The sequence below is a fragment of the Oryx dammah genome, unplaced genomic scaffold (genome assembly GCF_014754425.2).
Source record: "Oryx dammah isolate SB20612 unplaced genomic scaffold, SCBI_Odam_1.1 HiC_scaffold_5, whole genome shotgun sequence".
In the NCBI taxonomy this organism is placed as follows: Eukaryota; Metazoa; Chordata; class Mammalia; order Artiodactyla; family Bovidae; genus Oryx; species Oryx dammah.
Window position 1 is genome coordinate 58,571,322 of NW_024070189.1, and position 10,685 is coordinate 58,582,006.

A 10,685-nucleotide genomic window follows, 5' to 3' on the forward strand; every position below is an offset into this window, starting at 1 on the left:
GGGAACTGGGGGTGGGGGGTTGGGGGGGGCTTCCTCAGATATACCTAAGCCATCTCCCAAGAGCAAGAGGGTAACTATAATCTAAAGGGGCTTTAGGCTTTAAAAGATTAATCAAGAATCTTGTTTTTTTTTCATACCTGACCAATGCAGAATGTGCTCCAAAACTTTTGCACAAAGCAATGGAAGGTAGGATGAAAACCTGGGTAAGTGGGAGGGTATGGCCGGAGCTTGGTACTCTTGTGTTTGCTCTGAAGGGAGTAGGAACTTGGAGCCTTGTCAGGGCTAAGTGCTCTATTAGGAGAGATGAGTGCTAAACAATCCCTAGATCAAGAAGGACCCCCCAGCCGCCCTTTACTCATCAACTGACTTGTGGCTGACATCAGCCTCACTTCCTGTTAGAATATCTGATGGTTGACTGTGGCCTCAGAGGATCTGCAGACACTTTTAAGAAACTCTCAAAACAGCTACCATCATCAAACTCAGGTTACAAAGCAGTAAGGATCTTAAATTTTTTTGCAAGTTCATGAATACATGAATCTTCTAAGTTAAACCAATCCTTGGGCAGTCGTCTTTCAGTTCTGTTTTTGCATATCTGTTTCTATACCTCCTCGCTTGGCAGCTCCTCTGGAGCCTGGTATAGTAGCTAAAACACGTTGGGTAGTGTGAGCTTGTCCAAGTTGTGTTGTATCAGCTGCCCTCCACAGAGATAGCCCTTTCCCCTCTCTCACGGCACAGGTCTAATCTCATTTGGCCCCACTCAGCGACATAGGAAAAGCTGTTCAGGGTCTGGGAGTCAAGACCCATCACCAGGGGAGCCTAGTCAAAAAGACCATCTGATAAGGCCATGACCTGGTTTAGTCTTAACAGTAACTGTGTGGTGGATGTTCCCATCTCACAGGTAAGAAACTCGAGGCTCACAGAGGTCAGGTCTCTTGTGCAAGCACAGAAACAGCCAGAGCAGGATTGTGAGCCCAGGCCCCAACTAAGATAGCAAAGGGACCAGGAGGAGCACAGGAGTGAATGGGCTCCAGGACAGTCCTCTCTCACCAGGCAGCGCCCACCCAACTCTGGGGTCACCAGAGCAGGAAAGCCCCAGGCAGGGCGACCTGCCATTTCTGCCCCGATGACCGACCCAGGTTCCCACCCTGCCCTGATCCTACATGGGTAGCGCTGGACAGGGAAACCCAAAACACAGTTGGCTGTTGCCTCCCTTGCCTAATCTCTGGTTGCATTCTCCTTGTCAGTGGACTGGCTCTGCTGCCCCGAGGACAGAAAGGCTCCCTCTCCTGCAAAGGCAGCCTGCTGGACCCAGGCCAGAGACCTAGCCCAAGGCTGGGCTCCTGTGTGCTGGGCCCTGCAGTCTTTCAAGCTGCCTTTACGGAGGTGCTCACTACTCAGCCCGTGCTGAGGGCCTTCACAGCCCCACCGGACACCAGCTTCCCCACTCCCAGCCCTTCCTCCTGTCAGAACCACTGACCCACAGGTCGCTTCATCAGCAAAACAAGGATGTCTCCGTCTTGCCTCCTCTGTCACCTTCCTCCTCTAGTCCACATCCGTCCTAGACAGGGCTTATTTCACATGACGTCCTCCACAGCCTGGCGCAGTGGAGACTCTGAGCTGATTACCCCCAGACAGTGGTTACAGAGGTTAGAAATAGTCTGGCTAAAAAAAAAAAAAAAAAAAAAACTTCAAGCCTGAGGGCTGTGTCAGCCTTGATGGGGGTAGTTAGTGCTGTACCTACCTTAGAAACCCGGTCAGTTATTTCCTGGAGCACTGAGTCTTCCAAAGCCCTTATTATGACTTTTTCCTTCGCATTAGCTGAGGACAGAACCTATCCCCACAGACTGTAGAGAAGATGGGGGTGGTGGTAGTGAAGTCTGTGTGGTAAAGTAAGTCTGGAGGTAGGAGTGAAGTGATTTCCTTGATTTTCTTCCCATCGCCAAAGCAGGGATGACGGGCACACGAGAACGCTCTGAGGAACGCCTCACAGCACCCACTGTGGGGCCCAGGACCTGCGTATTTTATAACTGCATCTTCCTAGGTGCCCTTCCTACCTGCGCAGTCTGAGGTACTGCACCTCCAGAGGGGCCTGCTGCACTGAGCTGCCAGTCTGGTCTGCCCAGGGCCCCACCCCATCTCGAGGCTTCTGCTCCTCACATCCTCTACTCTGCCACCTGTCCCCATCCCTGCCCTGCAGTGGTGAACTCCGCTTCCCTGAGAGCTCCCATATTGCCCTAGCTCAGCAGTCAGGATGCAGCCGTGCTGCCCGAGTCCTGGGCCGGGACAGCCTCTCTGGGTACTTAAGTCAGGGCACTGTATATACACCACAGCTTTGCTGGCTGTACTGGTTCCCCAGCAGGAGCTGGGGCGTAGAGGATTCTAACACAGGTGTTTCCACACCCAGGCCACATGAGCCTTACTGGCAACTGGCCTGTACTGGCAAGCTGAGCATGGGGGCATGGTTATGTAAGATGTTAAACATTAAGGGAGGCTGGATCAAGAGTATACAGCAACTGTACTATTGCTGACTCATCTGTAAATCTACAGTTATTCCAGAATTTAAAAAATTTTTTTCTTTTAAAGGAAGGGACAATGGAGAGGGATCAAAAGTGCAGTGGGAGCAGTCAGTGCCCAGTGAGGGGCACTGGGTCTGGTGTGTGCAGGGACTGCTCACACAGCACTCCTACTTAGGGGTCCAGTGCCCCCTTGTGGCCAGCCTGGGCGCCAGCTCCTGCTGACGCAGGCAGGCCTTTACAGATGGACCCACACGCAGAGCACCCAAAAGGCTTACCATCCCATTTGCTGCGTAGTGTCTCAGGAGTCAAGGCCACCTTATTCAGCCTGTGCCCTGGTCCCAGGAAGGGACTGAACAGACTCTCAATTTCCAGAAAACTGGGTGAGTTGGAGAGCAGGTCTAGGGGTTCCTTCACCAGCTTGTCTGCCTTGCCCTGACACAGCCCTTTGGTACCAACCTTCAGTGTCCTCAGCCCCATTCCAGGGGTACGGCCTGCAGAGGGGCAGGTACTCAGAGTTGCCACATGAATGCAGCTGCAAAGACAGCGTGAGTAGTGGTGGTGTAGGGATTGGGGGATGTAGAGGGAAGGGTGAGTGAGCATGTGTGTGACTTGGAGGCCCAGCCTAGGTCAGAAAGGCCCAGGGGAGCTGAGCAGACTCTGGCAGAGGATCCTCATCCACTGTCTTGCCTCAGCTGGAAGCAGAGAAGACAGATGCAAGATGCTTGGAGGCATGCAGCCCCCTGGGCCCAGGTGCCTGCTCACCAAGTTCTGAGGTCTTCTCCAGGGCCACCAGCCACACCAACAAGCGGTCCCAAATTCTAGGACTACCATAGTGTACACCCAGGGGGCAGGTATTCACATGGGCTACTCAGAACCCTGGTGCTGGGCACGCAGTGGGAAAGTGGGGCTCCAGGCCACACAGGGACCCGGGCAGGAATGTGAGTGGAGACTCTTAGCCAAAGGCTCCAGTTCTCAGTCAGCCCCATCCTGGAATCTGAAACCTTGACTTGCTCAGCTCAGACATTTTAAATGACTAATCAAGGGCTTTGAAGTAGTAATTGAGCCTTAGCAGGCCATTAGTTCTTGTGCCTGCATCTGTCTGCAGTCCCAGCCCAGGAAGCTAGTAAGGAGAAGCAGATACAACAGACCGGGGCCTCCCAGACAGTTCTGATGTCTCGGGCCTTCTTGCTCCAGAAACAAAGGAAGCTGCACCTTGGCCTCTTGTGCAGGCTCAGACCAGTGGTGGGCACCCCATGCTGCTCCTTTACTGCTGAGACCACCACAGCCCAGCGCCGCCCCAGGAGTGCCCCTGGCGGAGGTGACAGCTCTGCCAGAGGCAGGAGGCCTGTGGTCAGTGCTCAGCTGTCCTCACCCCACCTTCTAAACCAGCATCCAAAACAACATAAGAAGGCCAGCCTTCCATGAGGTATCAGAGGATGCCGAACAGCCCTCCTACTGCTCAGACCAAGAGGTAGGAGGAGGGAAAATTCGTAATGCATCTGAGGAATAAGTACAATCTCAAGACGGCCCCAGGACAGCCCCTGCACCTTCAAGCAGCCAGAGAACATACTGCTGGCTGAGGATGCACTTGCGCTTTCCTTGGATGTGCACAGGACCATTTTTTACTCAGCACAAGGGGGCTGCACCCAGGACGGAAGCTGTCCTAAAGGCAGTACCCCTCTGCCACCTGCTCTGAAGGCCACGAGCATCAGGTAAATACGCTGGGGGAGGGCTGCGTAGGGGATAAAGGGCGGCCAGGAGCATAGAGGCAGTCAAGGGAGTGTGGTTTTCACTGGAGTCTGGAGGTTAAGAGCGGGAGAGGCGAGGTGAGCTTCCTCCTCCACAGCAGGAGGGCTGTGGGGCTGGTGCGCCAGCACAGCCTTGGTCCTCCTGGCCTTGCGCCTGCCCTGCTGCTCCTGCAGCTTCAGCCAGGTCTTCCACGACCCTGTCCTCCTCCTTGCTCAGTGTCCCAAGACACCTACTCCAAGGCACAGCAGTCTGGGAGCTGGCCCACCAGTTCATCCGTCCACTCACGTGCCTGCTGCCTGCCGCCCCACTGAGCCGTCAGTCAGCCCAGCACTACTGTCAGACACTGAATGCCAAGCGGTGGTGTGGATTGGTCTGGAAAGGGTGGGAGTCTGCTGTGTGGGTCCCTGTCCCGAGATCTCCAGAAGTGCAGCCACCACCATCCTCTGAGGAGGAGCTGCTGGACAAAACCCAGCAGCCATCACAGCCAAGCCTTCCGGGGGTCTAGGCGACCCCAGCCTGCCTCAGCCCAAGCAGCCAGAGGAGGGCTCAGTCACAGGCCAGCCTGCACTTTCGCCCTGTCCAGCACAGTCAGTCCTATGAATAGCAGACCTGATGGTAAAATTTTCTCATGAACTACAAAAAAGTTAAGTACATGTGGGCATCTCACACCAGTCTGGCAAGTAAGACTGGACTGCCACTACCTCCTGTGACCCTCTCCTTGGGCTAGACCTGCTGGGGCCACTGGGACAGAGGTGGTTGTGGATACGGGGGCAGTTGAAAACATCCCGGATGCCAGAATTGCAAATGAAACTGCCTTGGAGATCACGTGGCAGTCAGTTTTTGGTAAGAAAAGGATCCTGAGCTCAGAAGGGAGGTGGTAGCCAAGGCTGCACAGTGAGTTGGCGGTGGGTCCTGGCCTGTCACCCAGTGCTCCTGGCCCAGTGCTGTCTGCACATCAAGGTTAGCCTCACTTCAGATCAGACGGCAGGCTGCCTGCAAGTGCCCTGAAAAACAGACTCTGGAGAGGCGAACGGCCTCTCCTCCACTGCCCCATTCTCCCTTGAAATCCAAGGTTTGTGTGTGAGCAAGATCTAGCCCTCACCCTCCGCCACAGTGTGTCCAAAAGAGTCAGAGCAGAATGGCCCTGGCCCCAGCAGCAGTCAGCCGGGAGACGAGTGAGTGCCAGGGTCCCTCCTGACAGCCATTCGGCCCAGAACAAGGCACTTCTTGGGGGCGTGCGGGGGAGGTGTACTTGGACTGTCCCCCTGAAGAAATCAACTTCACACTTTCCTTGGGCCCCCACCACTTGAGTTACTTTATTCTCTGAGGGCAACAGCTGCGTACGTGGGCTCTCTGCAGGGCACTGCACAAGTGACAGTCAGCTTCCCATGCCCCAGCCTCTAGCTGGCGAAGTGGGGAAGGGGCATAGTGCCTAAGAGCCTACGTTTTGTGACAAAAACAAGGTAAAATGTATGGCCTGGGGCCTGGCACAGAGTGAAGCAGGGAGGACTCATAATGGGGGAACCACAGTGTGACGATACGCTACAGAAAGATCACCGAAGTCTGGGTTCTCAGTCTGTGTGCAGGGAGGGGCTCCTCCCACTAGTCCACATTCAGGCTGGGATCTGCACTTGCGGCACTGAGTCACGGGATGACAAAAGCAGAGGAGCCGGCTGTCCACGTGAAGCGCAGCTGCTCAGAAAAGGGAAGGGAGAGACAACCCAGGGAGAAGCGAGGGGAAGGCTGAATACAAACAGCTTCAGCTGTTGAGGCCTCTCAAGAGAATAGAGTGAGATATTTAGAAACATCCCATTTCTCGAGATACAGAGAGTAAGGAGACCCTCATACATACACAGGTGAGCATCTGCCTGGATGTGGTGTGTCTGTGGCTGTCACTAAGTGGCTGTCACTAAGACAGTGCACCCACTAAGGGCCTCAGGAGAACATAATACAAAAGAGAACAGTCAACAAAGGATGTACACATTAAAAAAAGACTTCTGTCCACAGTCATAAAATATTCAAGTGAAAGGACACCCTCCTCCCACCTCCCAGATGGAGATGCTGCAGAAGGCAAGGAGGTTGCTAAGGAGCCTGAACAGGGCACGTGAGCGAGAACGCACGAGTGCTGTCCCTCTTCCTCCGCTGGGACTCGATGCAGGGCTGGAAGCTGCCAGTCTGGGTGCACGCGGTGGAGATCCTGCAGTGCTCACTATACATGTGGGGAGACAGGAACTCACTGCACTTACACAACACACAAAAAATAAGGGCTTCCTTTCTTCCCTGTACCGACAGAAGAGGAAGACCAAGGCCCACAGAGCTGAGAGGCCCTGGCTCTGTTCTGCTGTAGCTGGATGACTTCAGGTTAAGTCACTTGACATCTTGGAGCCCCTGAATCCTCTATGGGAAGTAAAGACAGCAGGGGAAGCTGCTGCCTTAAGAGGACATGTGAAAATGTAATGTGGACAAAGGTGATATCATTAAGATGGGTCCAAAAAAGAAATCTCAATTTACAGCCAGGTTTCACCATGGGTTGAGACCATATTTGTGCTCAGTCATGTCTGGCTCTTTGTGACTCCGGGGACTGCGGCACCCCCAGGCTCCATGTCCATGGGATTTCCCAGACAAGAACACTGGAGTGGGTTGCCATTTCCTTCTCCAGGAGAGCTTCATGACCCAAGGATCGAACCCGAGTCTCCTGCATTGGCAGGTGGATTCCTTACCACTGAGCTTTCAGACATTATCTTTCACAATTTGAAAAGCTAACTGTTTATGTTCACAGAGCTGAAGACCTCAGGTGCCAGGAGTTCCAATGCAGCCTCTACAACCACGTGTGCTGCCTGGCAGTGTGCACCAAGCTTCGTCTTGACAACTTGGCCACAGTGAGCACCCCGGGCCCAAATCTACAGAAATGCCCCAGGCTGATGCAAGGGCCGAACAGCTTAGGGGACGGGTGCTCTATCCAAGCTTATAAAATGAAAAGCCTAGATAAATCTTTTGTTTTTTATTTTTTCTAAAAATCTGAGAAGATAATCAAGAGCTACTGCTTCTGCTGATGAGAAAAGAAAACAGGTGATCAAAAGGGAAACTCAAATGATTGGCCAGGGTGACGGCCAATCACCTATCAGTGAGTGACCTTGTATACCCGGAGACCAAGAGACAGGACACTCAGTGTTCTTGAAGCCTGAATTCAGCCAAGAGACTAGGGAGGGGACTGAAGAACAGTGATGGGAGGAATACACAGGCTGAGAATGTACACAGCGAGCCCTCAGCACCGGCTATTCTGTTCCAAATCTGTGTGTGCCATTGCCTCGGATTAGAGGAACCATGGTGTGACCTAGGGAAGGTCAAAGGGAAGAGTATGAGAAGTCCTGACGTCATAGCTGATGTTACTACAGCAGACAGGAGGACGCGATTCATTATATTGTGATGCGTCATGAATATATTTCTAATGTGGGTTTTTAAGAAATAAATACGAGTGAGGCTGCTATGCCAGGCAGAAGAAATTAAGGAGAAATCTAGAAAAAATTCAGATCATGCCCAGTACAGGACAGTTCTATGACCCTGTGGCTGCGGTTTAAAGACCCCAAGGCAGGGAGATTCCTTTAATGACTGGCAGGTCTTGCTCACAACCTACTCAGGAAGGAGGCAGAGATCAAGGTTGTGAATGATGGTGGCTGACCTGCCTCAGAGCATGACTTGGCCCACAAGCCCCTCAACATACTGGTCATCTTTTCATGACTGTTCCTACCCATTTTAATGTAGACACACCTCTACCACAAAGCTTCAAAAGACACCAATACAATCAATCATAAACTAGAATTATCACAACAGAGCAAATGAGGGAGCAGGCTGCCTGGCTTCATTAGAGGTTATGGCATATAAGAGGGAACAAGTGAAGTGAAAGTCACTCAGTCGTGTCTGACTCTTTGCAACCCCATGGACTATAGAGTCCATGGAATTCTCCAGGCCAGAATACTAGAGTGGGTAGCCTTTCCCTTCTCCAGGGATCTTCCCAACCCAGGGATTGAACCCAAGGTCTCCCACATTGCAGGCGGATTCTTTACCAGCTGAGCCACAAGGGAAGTGCAAGAGGGAACAAGTCATGCCATTAAATACCCGCCAAGCCTCATAATCTATAGATTTAATGCAATTCTAATCATAATCCCAACCATTTTTTATAGATAAACTGATTCTAAAATATATGGAAAGTCAAGAGAACCTGAATAACAAAAAATATGGGAAAAGAATAAAGTTGGAGGACTTAATGCTACCTTATTTCATGGTTAATAGAAAGCTACAGGAGTCACGACAGTCACAGTCAGGAGAGGGGAGTGACACAGATGACAGGAGGGCATGGAGGGTGGCAGCAGCGCCACAGGCACACGCCAGCTGGCGTCTGACAATACGCAGAAGCAACTCCATGCAGAAAGGACAGTCTTTCCAAACAAACGCTGAAACAGCTGGCGCACAAAACCCCCAAAACTTCAACCATTTTAAGCCTCACATTTTATGTAAACATTAACCCCAAATGGCTCATAGATCTAAATGTAAAACTATAAAATTTTTAGAAGACGACATAGATTCCTCATGACCCGGAGTGAGGCAAAGAGTTCCCAGATCTAACAACAAAAGCATGAATACTTTGGATTTAATAAAAATTTAGACTTTTGCTCTATGGAAGACACTGTTGAGATGAAAAGACAAGCTACAGACTGGGAGAAAATATATGGAAATAACATCCAGTACAGACCTTGTATCTAGAATGTAGAAACACTCTCAAAACTCTACAGTGAGAAGTCAACAGACATGTCACCAAATAGGATTTGAGAAGAACAAATACATACATGACAACATCATTAGCCATTTAAAAAATGCAAATTAAAACTACACACCTATCAGAGTGGCTAAAATTAAAATCACTGACAATAAGTGCTGACAAGGACACAGGGCAACTGGAACCCTCAGTCATTGCTGACGGGGATGCATAATGGTATAGCCACTCTGAAACACAGTCTGCTGCTTAAAGTTAATACACACCTAATCATTTAAGCCAGAAATCACACTTCTTAGAGAAATGAGAACTTATGTTCACACAAAAACCTGTACATAAATTTATAATCACCTAAAAGTGGCAATGACCCAAATGTCGTTCAATAGGTAAGTGAATATAACCTGTTAGCTCCAGACAATGGAATATGACACTCAGATCTTCAGAAAATCCACCAGCAGTTACACACTGATTAATTCTGCTTACAAGGCAAGTATCTCGGAAGGACATTCTAGGGCAGAGAAACCATTCAGCCCAAATCTCCCTTGGCCAAATGTGCTGGAAAATCCAGAACAACTAAGGTTCTCAGATGTATTCCTCAGATCCCCGGGCTTCTAGACAAGAGGCAGGGGACGGCTCCTCCTTGCCTCAACTGCAGTTCCACAGTATCTATTCCACACTGCAGTTACATGGGGAGTTTCTTATAAAACAGTTTATACTAGAAAAATCTGAACCCTATCAGACTGAAATGGTGGTTATGAAGGATCTATACGTGCTGTTGTTCAGAAGGACCTCCCCAGCACGGGCAGTCACATGCTTGACAGTCTACGTGCTGGACCCTCCAACAGAGTCCATTTGGAGAGCAAGGTCTCCTCTGTCTAGAGGCTCAAAACCTGCGTGGCATTAACTGACTCCCTTACTTGGTGTCTGGCCCCTCTGGAACTTCTTTTTTTGTATGGTTCTCTTCAATTTAGCAGAGTCTTTGATCTTTCATGGCTCAGCTAGTTCTCTGCACTATGAGCTCGTCTCTCACACACACACATGCAGGCATGCACAGTTGCCTTCCTTTGGACCTGTATTTTCGGTCCTAGCAATTTTGTCTCCTCCTCTGTTGGTGTCCTTCACAGAATAGAAGCTGGAGGGAAGTTCACCCACCCTCAGTGACAATAGTGTGGCCAAATCCAGTGCACATTTTTTAGTTCGTACCTGACTTCCCAAGAATATTTGATGCTACTGATCATTCCCCTAATACAAATTCTCTCTGCTTTCAGGTCATCCCATTCTGAATGTCTGATAAGCAGCTTAACACCTCAGTCTAACCCAACACATTCAGAGCCCAACATGATTTTCCTCCTCCTGAGCAAATACGGTTACTTTCCTTTGTTTCCAACCCTGGAGTATACTTGGGGCAGACTGAAGAACTGCACCTCCCTGTTTAAAGTGCCCCCAAGGTGGTGATGTGACAAAACTGGATTGAAAATCCAGTCTGTGACCCCAGTAGAATGAAGAAATTATTTTCACCAAAAAAGGAGTAATATATTTTTTTAAAAAGGAGTCCATATATAATAGCATTAAAACTGCAATGCACCTGAGAAGACATCCAATTTTAAAACCAACAAAGGATATAGGAAAGCTGTGTGAAGAAAATTACA

The 10,685-nt window shown here is 50.4% G+C and overlaps 1 long non-coding RNA gene across 1 annotated transcript; it reads left to right on the forward strand.

Annotated features, from left to right (window-relative positions):
* Positions 1–19: 19 nt before the first annotated feature.
* Positions 20–7,752, forward strand: LOC120863576. The gene is made up of 2 exons (XR_005721029.1): positions 20–4,228; positions 7,045–7,752. It is a non-coding gene; the product is annotated as an uncharacterized LOC120863576 (long non-coding RNA).
* Positions 7,753–10,685: the final 2,933 nt, after the last annotated feature.